The sequence below is a fragment of the Condylura cristata genome, unplaced genomic scaffold, assembly GCF_000260355.1.
Source record: "Condylura cristata isolate star-nosed mole 26May11 unplaced genomic scaffold, ConCri1.0 scaffold00018, whole genome shotgun sequence".
NCBI lineage: Eukaryota > Metazoa > Chordata > Mammalia > Eulipotyphla > Talpidae > Condylura > Condylura cristata.
The window spans coordinates 25,650,415-25,662,783 of record NW_004567119.1 but is presented as its reverse complement, the minus strand read 5'-3'; positions in this window follow the sequence as shown (position 1 = coordinate 25,662,783).

Here is a 12,369-nt window from a genome sequence, read left to right as displayed (position 1 = left end):
CATTATTCATTACTACAAAACAGAAGCACTTGTGTTGTTAGGGTTGAAGAATTAAGTCACTATCACTCAAAATGTATTACCGATGCCAATTGACCTAATGGAAAAGCCCATGGCCTTTCATCTGTTCTTTCAATTTCTTCTTTCCCATAATCCTAATCTCCCCTCTTGCTCCACACCTTGTTAATATATATTTCAGAACAGAAAGGATGGACAACTATGGTATCAAATCGTAAGTTCATTTAAAGACATTTAAGCAAGTTCTCATATCTGTAGGTAAACCCATAGGGCAATATTCAATAGATAAAGAAATAGAGAGAGAGACTTCCAAGGGTACAGTAGCAGTCAGGCAGTTGAAGAGCCAGGACAGAATACAGGAGCACTCCCTGCTAATTCTATTTAATTATTTCTCCACACTATCCCCTTCAGAACAAAGATAACACCCAACCTTTCTTGGAAAGCACCATATTTTTCAAGCTATGTTTCTTTTGGAGTTGTTCTGGAGACAGCAACATCATTAAAACTTGAGGCAAGGAACAGACATAATGTCAATCTGGTTGCGATTAGTGTTTTGGAAACTCCAAATGAAACGCTTCTAGTTAGCAACTAGAGGTGTTGCTCAAACAATAGTTCCCTGGCCAACCTGAAACCTGGACCTGCCCAGATGACTTTGCTCTCAAGCATGGGAACTTGGGGGCATGTGGATAAGACTTAACTAAGAATGATACTGACCTTAGCACAATCATGGAAGACCTCAGCTTATCGACCTGAGTAAGACCACAAATGTATGACCCAAAATCTCTCTTTCTAAGCTGATGACTTGCCAGACTGTCACTCCCTATGACCTGACCAACCTCAAGACCTAAGCAACTTTATTCCAATACTCTATGCTTTGCCAGTCTGTGGTAATCTATTGAATAATTAATGAATCTCCCAACCACTCTTGTGCTCTGTTTCACAAACTGAGAATATACTTAAGGCATGAAAATATGGGCAAGAATTCAGATATGAATTGCTGAAATAACTGCAATGAGGTCTCACTGCACACATACAATTTATGTTGACATGGAAGAATATCTCCCCATCAGTCTGAGTAAACTATTACATAACAGTTAAGCTATAATAAAATCCTGATTCCAAATCAAATAAGTCTCCCAGACTTCTCAAATGAGTCACCAACAGCTTTATAAACATACAAAATACTTGACAAGGAAGTCTCTGATAATTTTTAAGTAATTATGTCTGCAAATTGTTCCTTGCTGACATCACCATTCGAAATGGTTTGGTTTCCCATAAGTTTGCATTGCCTCTGTTCACATCTGTTCATTAATCATAATGCTTTGAATAGTTGTATCATTATTAGGTAATTCACAGCATTTACATGATTCCACAGCACTCTCCTCGTTGGGATTTTTAATCAGTGGAATCAGTCAGATCAAAGTCAGTCTCTTTCTCCTTGCCAGGGGCAAATTCACAATATTGACATACCTGATCCTCCAGTCATATTTTACAAAGAAAGATGACAGCTCTAAACATCTCAAAATAAAATAAATGTGAGCCATAAAGAAGGAGGTAAGGTTGGTGGAAGAAGGGGGCACTTAATTAACATTTTATGTTAAAAGACATTTCAAAGCTCTGGCATCATCTCTCTTTGTGTTGGATGTGAAATTTAAACTTCTGCTATGACATGTGATTCACGAGCCAGTCCTGAGCCAAAAGGAATGTCAGATACTGGGTTCCACATACTGTGTTGTCTTGTCAGTGTGCAGGAGAGAAGAGCTAGCAAATATGGCACTGAGGATCTAGATAAATAAGGAGCCATGTTAGCTGGGTATGTGGGTTCACCATGGGAAGAGAGCAACATGGCAGAACATTTCAGAAAAGACTTAGGTAGGTAGTTGGGAACAAGAGGACCTCTTGGCTCAACTAGCCATTATAATGGATGTGACCCAGAATAAACTAAATCCTTGATCTCTCTGTAACTGTACTCATTCAGTGATAAACACTGGCTGCCTGGAAGCCTGAGAAAGTACAATATTTAGAGGAGTTCAAATGTGTCTAAATAGAATTTGGACTTCTCCCTAAATGACCTGTGTGGTTGGCATGCCAGAAGCTGGCCACTGGAATGAAGATGGTTGAACAAGGAAAGGAATAAGCACAGTTTAAAACAGAATTGCGATCTGTACCAGGCCTGAAGCCTTCAGTTTAATATTTCAAATAAATACCTGGGGAAGATGTTCTCTGTGGAAGATGAAATTTTTAAAGGTATGTCTTAGCTTAATGCAAAAGGAGTTTTCTGTCACTGCTATCCAGCCTACTGGTTGGACCAGCAAAGTAGTATTTCCTAAAGTAGTGTTCCAATAGACCTTGTACAAAGTGTCACTCATTCATTTCTTTTTTTACAGTACAGTGTGGATGGAGCAACTATAGAGCACACCTGACAAGGCATAGCTGGATTAGATAGAGTCACTGAGGTATGTTCACAGGAAAGTACAAGAGACACATACAGAATAAAAATTGAAGCATGTTATAACCAATGACAAGCTGATATCATGGTCCAGCATTGGATCACTCCTTCTCATTTTGGTTCTGATTTCAGGAGGACCAATGACACACAGAATGGTATATATTCACCCACTGGGCATTTGTTTGGTTGCTTTCTGTGCTTGCAGAAACACAGACCTTCAGAGCTGTTGACCATGTTACTGGGGGCCAGGGTGAAGAGATATCTACTCCTTTAATTTAGAGGAAAATGGTGAGTTAGAGTAATAGAAAGAGAATAGAATAAGCAGTGCTGCCCAAAACAAGCTGACCAGTAGAATGGAAGATAAAGGGGGAAAAAATGATATCAGTAGACTCTTAAAAATGCTTTTCATGGCAAAGAGCTTGTTCTCTTTCTGCATCTGATCCAAGAAATAAAAAACATATATCTTCTCATCACCCTCATTACGAGGCCCTTTTGACTTCAGAAAAGTGCATTGACAGGCCCTCAGGTGCAGTGGGTTGAAGCGCAGCACTGCAGTGCTGGCCTGGCGCTTTGGTGAGAGTTGGATCCCAGTCCTGGAGGTGACCCACATGGCGTGGCAGACCACTCCTGACCAGCCCACTGCTCCCCTCAGCAGTGTACTTTAACAATCTGCCTGTTCTGCTCCCCACTCTGGCTCCGGTGAATCACCACCCCAGCACCTCTGGCCTGTACCCCAGCTCTGTATATATAATAAATAAATCTTTAAAAAAACAAAGGGGGGAAGAATCCCAATGTCTTTCAAAAACAAAATGCATTGACAGCAAAATTCTCTCTCTCGCTCCCTCTCCCTGTCTTTCTCTCTCTCACACACGCATATGACACTGTTTCAATAAACTAACCATAAAAATGACTTAATAAGTAGTAGTCATGGACCCTCCCTGGTAGTCCAATAGGTTAAGATGCAGCACTGCAAGCTAGACACAGCCACTTCAGTGCAAGTTCTATTCCTAGCCCTGGAGGTGACCCACATGGCGTGGCAGGCCTCTCCTGCCTCGCCCACTGCTCCCCTCAGCAGTGTAATTCATCAGTCTTCCTATTCTGCTCCCCACTCCGTCTCTGGTGAAGACTCTCACTGCCCCTGCACCTTTGGCTTGTACCCCAGTTCTGTATGAATAAACAAATAAATCTTTAAAAAAAAATTAATAGTCATTTAACCAATGCCAGAATGCTTGAAAATAATTTTCAGATCCAAATAACAAAATAAATATTTACTGAAAAAAAGCTAATGCTAAAAAAAAAAAAGAAAAGCTCCTGCCTATTTTATATAAGGTCCCTGCAGTGTGGAAACCACAAGACAAGATCATGAACCATTGTTAATTATTTTGAGGAACTGTAAAGAGCATGAAAAGTGACAAAAGCTTGTGGAGAGAAGAATGTGGTTCTGGACCAAGCCCACCATGGGTTTACTGAATTAGGCAAGAAGAATTAAGTTATTTCCTGTTCTGTTAGCTGAGAACCTTGACCGTCTGGGAAGGACATTGACAAGGTGAGTCATGATGTTCTTATGTCGTTTTGGAGAAGATGAAATCTCCTGTTGGTTGATGACTTTGCAACTGTTCCAAGGTCTGTAATCTAAGTGGGGTGGCTCTGAACAGCACCCACCTTGGAAGGAAGAATCTCACTGCAAGCCATCGATATCCAGCCCACCTTCACATATTTGTTACTGAATTAAATGAGGGTACAGACTGTGTCCTGATTACAGCTATAGATAAAAGAAAACAGAAGGAAACCTATTTAAGTGAGAGAATTCTGTCCCCAAAAAGAATTTGTCAGGGGGGAACAATGGTCAGTTTGCACAGTGAAATGCAATCAATCTAAATTGTGAATTTTATAGCTGATCAAAAATAAAATCTAATTTCAAAAGTAAAAAAATAGAGAAATATTGTTTATGAAGAGAAAACTTGACAATAACCAGGTTGCTTCATCATCTACTCCACTAGGGAAAGTTAATGCCAAGTCAAAAGTCTGACTGTGAAGGGGAGACTAAGGTCAAGGATAGAAATGGAAAGAACGCAGGTTTCAGTACAACCCAAGGAAGAACTTTCTGATACCTTGAGCTATTCAAAAAATATGATAGATTTCTGGAGAAGTGTCAGAGGTATTGGAGGGACCTTTCCCTTTACAACTGGATAGATCTGTTCTGGTCAACACAGGAGTCACTAAGTACTTGTGATAGCTGAGAGCTTGAAGATGTGCTTCAACTGTAAAACACAGATTTTGTAGAAGATTTGGTATAAAAGAATGAATGTGAAATATCACATTAATAACTTTCATAGAGGTTACATGCTGAAGTACTAATATTTTGGACTTGTTGAGTTAAATAAAGCAGAGCAGTAAAGCTAATCTCACCTGCTTCTTTTCACTTTCTTCCTGGGGCCATTAGAATGTTTAAAATGACATCTGCGGTTCAATCTTTGGCTCTCATTCTATTACCAGTGGAGAGGCCTGGCATCTGGACAGAAGCTGATGATCCTGGACTTTGCTGAGGGGGCTGTGTTAGAGGTAAGGATAGAACCTGTTCCCTACCTCTCCTTCATATTCTGCCTGCCATACTGAGATTAGGGACCTGGAGGGGAATCAAAAAATCAATACATTCTTTGTTGCTAGCTTGCAAATGCCTTTCTAGCAGCAATCACGTGTGGGCCTGAGCCCTGCTTAGGTTAAGACCATTTGTGGAAGAAGCTAAATGGCGATGACTCATCACACAAGTGTCTTTGGATTCTTGGCATTTTCTAACAGGACCAGCATGCAGCCTAGTCTCATGGTATCTGTCATCAAAGAATCTTACACAATCAAATCATTTTCCTTTTAATAGACACCTATAAGCGATCATTTTGCAGACTTTTCTAATTATTATTTCTTACAGTATCTTAGAGATAATGATGTTTAAGAGCATCACACATAAATGAAAAAAAATACTTCAGAGGTGAGCAAAACAAGCCACCTTTGGGTATTTACTCAGTGCTTAAAGAAAATAAAGAGTAGTAGACTATAGCCATAGATGGCTTTAGATAATGCATGTTCTTCATGTTCCAAGATTGAACAATTTATCTCCTAATCTGGATTATTCCAGTCACTCCAAAATCAGTATGCAAATATCCCTTCTAGGAAGTATTTGCTTGGTACAAGCCACACAGAGATTGCAAAAAGACTCACTATTTTGGAAAGCTAGTTGACTGTCAGGAGGCATGGAATTTTCAGATAAACCCAGGAAGCAATGGAGGAAGTAATACTATTTGGATCACTGTAAAGTATAACCTTCACCTTCCTCCTTCTAGATTTAATAAACCCTTGAAGGAATTATTAATCTGGCAGAGACTCACCACCATGAATTGGAAGATGTGAAAATAGGAAGAGCTTGCCCTGAAGCCTACATCTCCTCAATCTCGTCTGAACTTCTTAAATTCTACCTGCAAGAATTGTGTTCTCGAGGAAACCACAGAAAGTGAGGTTTTGCCACTTGGCAGGGATTATCTGAATTGAGAGTAAGCTATCATACCACCTTTTTCAGATTCCAGACTTTTCTGTGTGCTGATTTGGGGGAAAACATCTCAGAGGAGGCCCTGCGTAGGCCATAGTATACTGCATGTGGTAGAGGGTCCCTGTGACAGCACAGCAGGAGAGAGGAAAGCCTAATGGTTAAGACGGAGCTTGTACCCAGGAAAGGCTGTGTCGAGGAAGTTCTTGATGATAAAGAGATTTTGCAGCTCTGCACACTCATGAACTAAGAAAACCAGAGAAAAGAGCCCCCTAAGGACTAAGTAATTCTGATGCAGAATGATGTGACAGTTCTCTGTCTAACTCCTACCAACAGGTAACCCATTGCCTCTTATTCCCCCTTGAAATTTGCATCTTTTTCACCATGAATCTGTGTTGCTGTGGTGTCCACTGTGCAGTTCTTGAGAACTCTGTATGCATTTCTGACCCCACTTCTGTCAAAAGGTGGCTGAAAGAGCCTGGTCAGCCTTTGACCCAGAAAAAATAAATAAGTAAAGACCTGGGAACTCATAGCATCAAACCAGAGTCTTTATCCTCACAGTGGAGGGTTGGGGTGGGTAGGTGAGGGGGAGAAAGTTTCCCCAAAGAAGCCTAGTAAAACAAAATTATGACATTTCTGTTGAAGATAACAGGGAAAGTTTCAGAAAGGTGAAAACACCCCCACATAACTGCCTTATTGAATCAAGATCTGCAGAATTTCCTGAGAGGAAGAGGAAGAAAAAGTCTCAGAGACAGATTTCTCATAGAAGGAAGTCTGAGAAAGAATGAGACAGAAGGGCAGAAGCCAGGGACAGCAAGAGCTAGATGAACGAAATGTCAGGGACAGCAAGGCTCAGCTTTGCACAACTCCTACGTCCAATATCCGACCAAATTTAGAAGTAAACAACAGCTGGAGAGGATGAAAAGACAAGAAAGAAGAGACACATCATTCAGGTGCTGTGAATATGAGGGGGAGTCAGATTCTCAGTTCGGGGCACCCCATGTCAATGAGAGGACGGAATGACAGTGACAAGCCCTGGGGGCAGCCCCACGTCCCACAGCATATGTCTGCACATGTTCCAAAGCTGTGAGGGTCTTGACTATTTTGTGCAAAGCACATTTCTAGGCCTTCTGGAGAGAAAGCGCTACAAGAGAAAGCAGGAAGAAGGAAAGATTCAAGACAGACAGGCAAGTGGGCAGCTGAGGGGAACCAGATCACAAACCTCCTGACATGGGAGCGTTTCTCTTCACCAGCCTTTATTACCTGCTTCTTTGCAACCACAGTTGTTGTTTTCAAGCAACTATAACAACATCTTACAATAACAACACAATGATGAAGAACTCTGGAAGCAATCAGAGACCAAAAAAATCCATGTCTAGAAGCTCTTTACATGAAACTTCTGAGTCCTATCCTACCAATGTCTGCTGAGAATTGTTATCTTTCAGGACTCTGAAGGACCCAGAAGAGAATGAGTTGAATAAGAATAGAAATCTGCTTGAAAAGGAGAACCCAGTTGTTAAGGTCATTCAGGAATAGCACCATGGAGTACAGTTACCTGAATTATCTAACTGAGCTGAGTGAAATGTTGTGTTCACCCTTGCCAGGAAGTGGGGAGCAAACTAACCTTATAGCCAGTGGCTGATAAAGATTATTTACAAAAAGAAAACAATTCCATATTTAATAACACATAAAGGAAACAACCCCAATAATGTGCATCAAGATGATGGATGATCAATGCCATTACCATTTTTTGTATGTATGTGTTTGTTTGTTTGTTTATAGCAGAGTTATGGAGCCCAATCTCACAGGGCTGAGGTCAGTCTGGAAGGGAGGATTCCCACCCCCAAAGTCTGATCTACATAAATAGCATGTGCTAAAATTACCATCTGGTATAACAATCTACATCACAAGATTCCACATTTCCTGTTACCCAGGGTAAGTAAATTTCAAGCATGAGGGAAAATTTTAGCAAGTTTCTCCAAGTACCTTTACTGAGAGACTAATGTGGCTGACACCGAGGGGAGGGGAAGGGAAACTATGAATACAGGTTACTCTCTTTCAGCTCCCCCTGGCCCCCTCAGAAGAAGGGCACCACCCTGCAGCTCTGACTCCTATCAGCCAGAAGATCAACCCTGCCTCTTTGGTCTCCAGCAAAGACTTTCCAAGCAGGCTGTGCAAGGATTTGAAACAACTCAAGAGGAATGGTATGCATTTGAAAATCTCTTTTCTCTTTCCTTGCTGTCTTCCTGCTGCTTCTTTTTCCCTCTCCCAAATTGAAGACATCAACATGTGGCCAGAAACAGAACCTTACCTTGGCATTGTGCATTTCCATAGGCATCCACATCTGAAATCACTCTCAGACAAAACTACTTTGGACTTTTTGGGAAGACTTTCTAACCAGAAAGGTGTCATCATCACCATGGCTACAACTGCCAGGCTGTCCACATGAGGCAGGTAAGGCTCATCCTACATTTTTTTAAAGTATCCATGATTATTCCAAGTATTTTTCAATCAAATCATACTGATTTGGCATTTGTTCATGTGACTATACAATTTGGGGGGCACAACTGACATCTATCGCCTCCTGCATAAGACTTCCATGGGCATTAGCTCTAAATCCATCTTTTTTTCAAGGGCAACCCAAGCCGCCAAATCATAGAAGCACTCGGGGAGTCTGTCAGAACCCAGGACAAGTCAACTTCTCCACTCTTGGTTTGAGTTTTCTGTCTATTCCTCTCTTATTTATAAGAAAGGGTGATACACAAATTAAAAGAGCTAACCAATAGAAGAAACATAACTAGGGGAAAAAGCAAATAGTTTACAGGAAACTTTACTTATGAACAATGGCTATCCTTACTATTAAAAAACACAAGTCCCCCCCCCAAAAAAAATCCCTTTGCATCATACTTTGTTGGACAGATCAACAAGGATTTTTGTTTGTTCATTTTAGTGAATATCAGATAATAAATATTTATGAGCCAAGAAGAAAAATAGAGAATATAATGCAGGTTCTTATGGAAAAAATGTGAAGGCAAAATTTCACCAAATATTTATCGACAAAGCTTAAAATATAAAAATAATAATGGAGTGCAACTTGGTTATTTGGATCTGCTAAAGAGAAGAAAGAAACTCCTCTTGGGGAGAGAAGGAAGGATAACATTTGTCAGCGTTGGAATTCAGTGTTAGTGTCACCTGTCAGCAAACTGTGTAAATGTTCGCCTAGGATATCACTCTCAGGTCACTGGCTTTACAAAAATTGGCACCGGACTGGACTGGTCCATGCATGCATCAGAGTTCACCATCCCCTGAATTAAAGTCTCAGGAGTTTCAAATAACTAGTGTTCTCATAGCTACTAGCTCATTTGTACCTCATAATGGGAGGAGTCTAGAAAAGTTCATTCTTCCCATATTATCGATGAAGTTTCTAAAATGTCTAAGGACAAAGAGGTTTCCTGAGGGAATACAGTAGTGAATGCTAGAGCAATAATTTGCACTTGGACTTCTGAACTCCTCAATTTAGGATACATACTAACCTCTGCTTTCTGTGATTAGCCATAAAAACAGTCAAATGAAATCCTAGAAATATCTGAAAATAGAAGTGATATTATCCAAAAGATTTTTGGAATCCCATTTTTTCAGTGTCTATCAGAATATCTTCAATGGTGGGACATCTTCATAGATTAATTATGGAAACAATCCCAAATTCTTTGATGCTATGATCCAAAACAAGCTCAGTTTGAGTCACAAACAAGGTTTGGCTATAATGTAATTAGACTTTTTTCCTGGACTGACCTCAAAATTCAACTCTGAATACAATGTACAAACAAAACACCACCCCCAACTCTCCAAAAAGAAAAATCTTTAAAGAAAGGGGACCCTCTCTAGACAAGTGAATAGTCTCCCAGTTGACTAATTTTCATAAACTTTCAAAATGAAGAAGGATATGGCAGATATTTTGTTTCCAATTTGTCCCATATACAGAAGAAGGAAGCAAACAAATCCAGAAAAGCTACTTTGAAGAATAGCATTGATTTAGTTATACAACCTAATATCTATTTTTTTAAGATTTATTTATTTATTAATACAGAACTGAGGTACAGGCCAGAGGTGCAGGGGCAGTGAGAGGATTCACCAGAGACAGAGTGGGGAGCAGAACAGGCAGATTGATGAAGTATACTGCTGAGGGAAGTTCACTGCTGAGGGGAGCAGCGGGCTGGTCAGGAGAGGTCTGCTTGCTGCACCATGTGGGTCACCTCCGGGGTGAGCAGGGATTGAACTCATGCTGAAGTGGCTTTAGCTTCTTAGTGCTGTGCTTTAACCCACCATGCCACCAGGGAGAGCCTAATATCTATTTTTTAAACTCCTCTGCAGGAGTAATAAACATTGAATGAATTCAGTATGGTCTATAAATAACTCTTAGTAGTATTAAATTAAGAAAGGAAAGATATTTACCCTAAAATGATTGAAAAGTTTGGTCTCTTTAGGACAAGCTACTGAGGACCTCTCAAATTCCATGAAATTATGACACTATGTAAAACTAGCTGTAGTCAAAATGAAGCTTTGTAAGTAGTTTCACCATTTATTATTTCCTATGTGCTTTACATGGTACTCATATCAACCTCAAAATCCTGCATGATAGTCAACATTTCTGTTCTATGGATATACAAATCTGCCTAGAGAAATTTAGCTAAGATAATATTTATAGGTAGAGGCAGATATTAAGCCCCAAGCTTAATCTGTTAAGTTAGGATTCAATAACAGCAGCAAAATCATTAGGCGTGATATCTATTTGAACTTACATCACCATAGGCTAAGCAGTATATACATATGGCCTGATGACATTAAGGTCTGACTTTCAGGAAAGGAAAGATGGACATAAAGTGGGGAGAATAAGAAAAAACTAAATCCATATTGACAAGCTAGAAGATAGCTAGAAGATACTAACAGTATCTTCTCGTGTAAACTGCCTCTAAGCTTCCAACCTCCGTGAGTTCTAGGATCTGCAGAAAAGCTGGTCCATTTGCCACAATGCTATATCTGACCCTATCCAGGCTCTCAACTTCTACTTTAATGAAATCATGACTGTGTTGACTCTTTCAAATTATGCATAAATTTTAATTCTAAATATCTTAAGTAAATACGAGTTCCCAATTTTATAGTGATAGTGATGCATTCCCATTGCAAAAGAATAAAGTATTTAACTTCTTAGTGCTTCCATTTCCTTCCAGCTTTCTAAAATAAAACATTGTACAATCTATGGTAATTACTCAAAAATATAGCACAATTCTACCATCAACCTTAAAACAGTCTGCATAGATTTTGACAAATGTAACAAACCATAACTCTCTGATAAACTGGGTTACCTCTAGGTTCTAATTTGATGCAGGCAGATTTGATTTCTGAATCTATGCAGAGGGAGAAAATAAGAAAATAGAAGTATTTCCTTTCTAAAGCAGAACTATTTACAATTCCTTTGCAAAAAGACTGATTCAGGAAGCAGAACAAATAGGACATTTAAACATTGAAAAGCACAGTTTCCATATTAATGTTACTACTTCACCCATCGGAAAAATCCCACCTCAACTGACAGATGGCACACCTGTGATTAAAGACATGAGACATTTCACAATAAGACGATGTCATCTCACGTGCTCTCAAGGTACTGTATTTACAGAGATTACAATATCCACAGTAGAGTCAACATCACTAGAAATTTGAGTTAAAAATTTTCCTTCTAGGGCCCTCCCTGGTGGTGCAGCGGGTTAAAGCACAGCACTAAGATGTTTAAACCACTTCCGCATGAGTTTGATCCCCGCCTGCCCCGAGGAGATCCACATGGCACGGCAGACCTCTCCTGACCCGCCCGCTGCTCCCCTCAGCAGTGTTCTTCGTCGATCTGCCTGTTCTGCTCCCCACTCTGTCTCTGGTGAATCCTCTCACCCTCCGCATCTCTGGCCTGTACCCCATTTCTATATGAATAAATAAATAATCTTTAAAAAAAAAAATTCGGGGCCCTCCCTGGTGGCGCAGTGGGTTAAAGCACAGCACTAAGAAGCTAAAGCCACTTCCTCATGAGTTCGATCTCTGCCTGCCCGGGAGGTGACCACATGGTGCGGCAGACCTCTCCTGACCTGCCTGCTGCTCCCCTCAGCAGTGTACTTCCTCGATCTGCCTGTTCTGCTCCCTGCTCTGTCTCTAGTGAATCCTTTCACTGCCCCTGCACCTCTGGCCCGTACCCCAGTTCTCTATGCACAAATAAATAAAATTTTAATAAATAAAATTAAAAAAAAAAAGTCCTTCCAGTCTTAGGAGACTGATTCCTCTCCGGGCTTGCCAGTGGAAGCTGGGGACATGAAAACCTTGGTCC